Below are 6,000 nucleotides of genomic sequence, written 5' to 3' on the forward strand. Positions count from 1 at the left end.
CATGGAGACTGGACTGCCATTAAGTTCAACTTTTAACATTATCGGAGGGTTTTTGGTGGTGAAGGTGTGAATCCCATATACTTCCTCTTCATCCTCAGGTTCAGTTGCCTCTTCTGCTCGTTCATCGTTATCCTCGCTGGATTGGTCATCTTCTCCTGACTCTGCCACGTGGTGAGTCAGAGATCGTTTGCACATTCGCTGGAGGTGCCCCATTGTTCCACAGCCCTTGCACACATAGGACTTGAATCGACATTGATGGGCTCTATGGCTACCCTTGCAGCACCAACATGGTGCTAATTGATATGCATTCATGCCCCACGGCGGACTCTGAGTCACTCTCAGCCTAGGTCTGGCCTCTGCAACCATGTGGGCCCTGCCCTGTGCCATTGTGCCTGCTGCAAACATTATTTTGTGCACGGTGCTTGCTGGTGAGCTTTCATTCTGTGAAGATATCTGTTTTGTGTTATCGCTCATGGATATGAAGGCTTGGACTATCATGATGGCCTTGCTCAGATCTAGGGATTCGGCAAACAGCAGTTTACGAAGGATGACCCTGTGGCCAATTCCAAGCACGAAAACGTCACACAACATTCCCCCAAGGATCCTGCAAAGTCACACTGCCCCGCAAGGCGTCTTAGGTCGGCGACAAAACTTGCCACTGTGGAAATATCAGAAAGAATTCACGATTAATAAGAATTTAATTCATGCTTGAGGGTTAAACCAGTAGACTCAGCGTCTCTTGAACTGAAAACAACAGGCACTTCAGAGGAGATGAAGATAAAAGCTGCCGAATAGTAAAGTCAAATTCAAAGGAGGCACCATGTGTAAGAGAGTGTGTGTGAATAGGAATGTCAGTTAACAGGGTTTGACCAGTTAATGGTAGGGAAATATAAGGACTGGGCGGTGACGATTGCCGGTCCAAGTTTCAAGGAAGGTCAGACCTTCTTTGAATACAACAATGAAAAGGGAAAAATGAAACAAAAAGATTTTAAATATTCTCTGATGGCAGCCTGTTACTCCGAACTAATGAGTAAGCGAGCATTAACGCACAGTCAGGGTCAGACCCAACACCAATTGCAGTCTGAGTTAGACCAGCTCCGCAATCAGGTTAAAAATTTGCAAAAGGAAAATGAGGAGTTACATAGTGATAAAAGATTACACACTCTCCATATGGCCTCTAGTATGACTGCTGTCGATGCAAGTAATCAAAAAGTACACCAAATGCAGCAATAATTAGACGAGTCCACAAGGGAGGACTCTAATGCCCTCGAGGAAAAGTGTCAGGGTTTGAGATCAGCCCTAAAAGTCATACAACAGTCTCACCAGTGGGGAAACTAAAATGAAATGGATCTTACCCACTGTCGTCAGGAAATAGAAGTATTAAAGTCACAATTATCTTCACACAAAGGCATAATATGCACTTTCTCAGACGGAGAAGGAGAGGGTATCGACTACTCAAGTCTAGCCAAGGCGGCCCAAAACGGTGAGAGGGACCGATTAAGAGAAGGGGACTATGGCTCCCCTGACCCAGCATGATACGATCCCCCGCCACCCTATAGAAATGATAAAGGTCCTATTGCTCCAGAGGAGCCGCAACCCCCGCAGCCCATGAACCTATAGTCACTGTTCGGACACAGGAAAGGACCAACGGTCAAGCGGCAGACGCTGTGCCCAATGGACCTATCAATTATGCCACCCCTTTTTCCCTCTCCCAATTGAACGATATTGCCAATAACGTACCCAAGTTTGATGGCAAGACTGATTATGAATTATGGATGGCCGCAGTTCTCCAGGCCTCCGAGACTCAGGGGCTAGATGAGGAAGAGCTGAGGAAACTAGCTGATAAGCTCATAATAAAGGATGAAACTGAGTACTGTGAGCAATGAGTAAGCGTGACCTTAGCTCCTTTAATTAAACTCCAGAGTGCAGGTACTGCGTGGATGACCTGCTTATATACAGTGCTGCCAAGGGATGCTGGGATTCCTTGGGACTCCAACAGGTAGGCCTTCTGGTGATGGTGTGATGCAGGTTACAAGGGGTTAAATACATAACATCACTTCCCCGTGAAGTCAACAGTACACTTATTTACAAGCTGAGATGATCTGGGGCTTTTCGCTCCCTTGTCGATCGTCTCGGTACAAATGCAGGTGTAGGTGAGTTGGTTAGTTCTTCACTGGGCTGCTGGGCAGCCGGCCTTGTCGGGCTGCTGGGGATGGTGAGTTCAGCTTTGTGGTCAACCATGATGTCGGTTGCCACTTGTGTGTGTGTTGGAGGGTCGAAGTTGGTGGTGTCCTCTTCGGGTTGCTCGTAGCGGTTAGTGAACCGCAATTTGATTTGGTCCAAATGCTTTCTGCACGTTAGTCCATTGGCCAATTTGACCGAAAACACTCTACTCCCTTCTTTGGCTATGACCGTGCCAGCGAGCCATTTGGGACCATGTCCATAATTGAGTACAAACACAGGGTCATTGACCTCAATATCGCGTGACAAGTTTGTGTGATCATGGTACATACTTTGTTGATGCCGCCTGCTCGCCACGTGATCGTGGAGGTCAGGGTGGACAAGAGAGAGCCTTGCTTTGAGCGCCCTTTTCATGAGCTGCTCGGCTGGGGGAACCCCAGTGAGTGAGTGGGGTCTGTTGCAGTAGCTGAGCAGAACTCGGGACAGTTGGGTCTGCAGGGAGCCTTCTGACACACGTTTCAAGCTTTGCTTGATGGTCTGAACTGCCCGTTCTGCCTGGCCGTTGGATGCGGGCTTGAACGGGGCAGATGTGATGTGTGGGTCATGAATTCCTTGAATTCAGCACTGGTGAAACACGGCTCATTGTCGCTGACTAGAACATCAGGTAAGGCCATGTGTGGCAAACATGGCTCGTCGGCTTTCGATGGCGGCGGTGGACATGCTTACAGATATTATTCCACATTCAACCCAGTTTAAATAAGCATCCACGACAACCAAGAACATTTTGCCTAGAAATGGGCCCGCATAGTCAACGTGGATCCTAGACCACGGTTTGGGGGGCCATGATCACAAACTAAGCAATGCCTCTCTGGGTGCATTGTTCAGTTGAGAGCAAGTGTTGCACTGATGCACGCACAACTCTAAATCTGAGTCGATACCGGGCCACCACACATGGGATCTGGCTATGGCTTTCATCATTACAATGCCTGGGCGGGTGCTTTGTAGGTCACGAATGAACATTTCTCTGCCTTTCTTGGGCAAGACCATGCGATTACCCCACAAAAGACAGTCCGCCTGCAAGGACATTTCGCCTTTGCGCCTGTGGAACGGCTTAATCGTCTCCTGCATCTCTGCTGGGACACTGGACCAGCTCCCATGGAGGACACAGTTTTTTTTACCAAGGACAGTAAAGGATCCTGGCTGGTCCAGGTCCTGATCTGGCAGGCCGTAACGGGTGACTTTTCGTTTTCGAATGCATCCATCACCATGAGCAAGTCTGCAGGCTGTGCCATTTCTACCCCGGTGGTGGGCAATGGTAGTCTACTGAGAGCATCAGCGCAGTTCTCTGTGCCCGATCTATGGCGGATTACATAGTTGTATGCCGACAGCATGAGCACCCATCTTTGGATGCGGGCAGAGGCATTGCTGTTAATCCCTTTGCTCTCTGAGAATAGTGATATGAACGGCTTATGGTCAGTTTCAAGCTCAAACTTGAGGCCAAACAAATACTGGTGCATTTTTTTCACCCCGTAAACGCAAGCCAGAGCTTTTTCCATCATGCTGTAGGCCCTTTTGGCCTTAGACAGACTCCTGGACGCATAGGCAACCAGTTGCAAAATCCCCGATTCGTTATCCTGTTGTAACGCACACCCGACCCTGTATGACTACGCATTGCAAGCTAGCACAAATCGTTTACATGGGTTATACAGAACAAGCAGTTTGTTTGAACATAACAGATTTCTGGCTTTCTCAAAGGCAGCCTGTTGTGAATTCCCCCATACCCAGTCATCTTCCTTGCGCAGTAGCACATGTAGGGGTTCTAGCAAGGTGCTTAACCTGGGTAGGAAATTACCGAAATAGTTGAGGAGTCCAAGGAACGACCGCAGCTCCATCATGTTCTGTGGTCTTGGCGCGTTCTTGATGGCCTCCGTCTTGGCGTCAGTGGGTCTGATGCCGTCTGCTGCGATTTTTCTTCCCAAGAACTCGACCTGCGGTGCCAGGAAAACACACTTCGAGCGTTTCAACCTTAGTCCCACGCGATCTAACTGACTTAGAACCTCTTCGAGATTCTTCAAGTGTTCGATGGTGTCCTGACCTGTAACCAGTATTTCTTCCTGGAAAACCACGGTGCGAGGAAGCAACTTTAGCAGGCTCTCCATGTTCTGTTGGAAAATGCCGCGGCCAACCGAATCACGAACGGGCATCTGTTACAGATGAACAGACCTTTGTGCATGTTGATGCAGGTGACGCCTTTCGAAGATTCCTCCAGCTCCTGCGTAATGTAAGCCAAGGTCAGGTCCAACTTGGTGAACGTCTTCCCTCCAGCCAGGGTTGCAAATAGGTCGTCTGCCTTGGGTAGTGGGTACTGGTCCTGTAGCGAAAAACGGTTAATCGTTACTTTATAGTCCCCACAAATTCTGACCGTGCCATCACCTTTAAGTACCGGGACAATCGGACTAGCCCACTCGTTGAATTCCGCTGGCGCAATGATGCCTTCTCGCTGCAGCCTGGCCAGCTCAATTTCCACTTTCTCTCACATCATATACGGTACCGCCCGAGCCTTGTGGTGGATGGGTCGTCTACCGGGAACCAAATGGATCTGCACTTTTGCCCCGGAGAAACTTCCAATGCCTGGATCGAACAACGATGGAAATCTGCTCAGAACCTGGGCACATGAGGCATCATTGATGGACAAAAATGCTCGGATGTCGTCCCTGTTCCAGCAGATTTTTCCCAACCAGCTTCTGCAAACAGTGTGGGGCCATCCCCTGGCACGATCCATAGTGGAAGTTCGTGCACTGCTCCATCGTAGGAGACTTTGACTTCTGCACTGCCAATTACAGGGATCAGTTCTTTGGTGTAAGTTCTTAGCTTGGTGTGAATGGGGCTGAGCTTGGACCTATGCCTTGTTGCACCACAGCCTGTCGAAGGCCTTTTTGCTGATTATGGACTGACTCGCACCCGTGTCCAGTTCCATGGATACTGGAATTCCGTTCAGTTCAACTTTTAGCATTATTGGTGGACATTTCGTGGTGAAGGTATGTACCCTGTACACTTCTGCCTCCTCTGTTTGAGTCTGTAGTTCAGCCTGATCCACCGTGGATCGATCTTCCTCTGCAACGTGGTGGTTTGCAGAGTTTGCAGCTCACCTGCACATTCGCTGGAGGTGTCCCAATACCACAGCCTGTGCATGCATAGTGCTTGAGTGGCATTGATGGGCCCGATGATCACCTCCACAATGCCAACAAGGTGTTAACTGCCTTGCATTAATGATTGATGGCAGATTCTGGGTCATCTGAAGTCATGCAGTAGCCGGCATGTACGTTCTGCCATGTATATTCCTGCTCGAAAACGACATTACTTTGTGCACAGTACTAGCCGAAACCTCATTATGCTGCGAAATTTGTTTGGTGTTATCGCTGCTGGACATAAATACCTGGGCTATCATAGAAACATAGAAACATAGAAAATAGGTGCAAGAGTAGGCCATTCAGCCCTTCGAGCCTGCACCACCATTCAATAAGATCATGGCTGATCATTCCCTCAGTACCCCTTTCCTGCTTTCTCTCCATACCACTTGATCCCTTTAGTCGTAAGGGCCATATCTAACTCTGTCTTGAATATATCCAATGAACTGGCATCAACAACTCTCTGCGGCAGGGAATTCCACAGCTTAACAACTCTCTGAGTGAAGAAGTTTCTCCTCATTTCAGTCCTAAATGGCCTACCCCTTATCATAAAACTGTGTCCCCTGGTTCTGGACTTTCCCAACATCGGGAACATTCTTCCCGCATCTAACCTGTCCAGTCCTGTCAGAAT

Source organism: Pristiophorus japonicus, chromosome 1 (assembly GCF_044704955.1).
Source record: "Pristiophorus japonicus isolate sPriJap1 chromosome 1, sPriJap1.hap1, whole genome shotgun sequence".
Classification (NCBI taxonomy): domain Eukaryota; kingdom Metazoa; phylum Chordata; class Chondrichthyes; family Pristiophoridae; genus Pristiophorus; species Pristiophorus japonicus.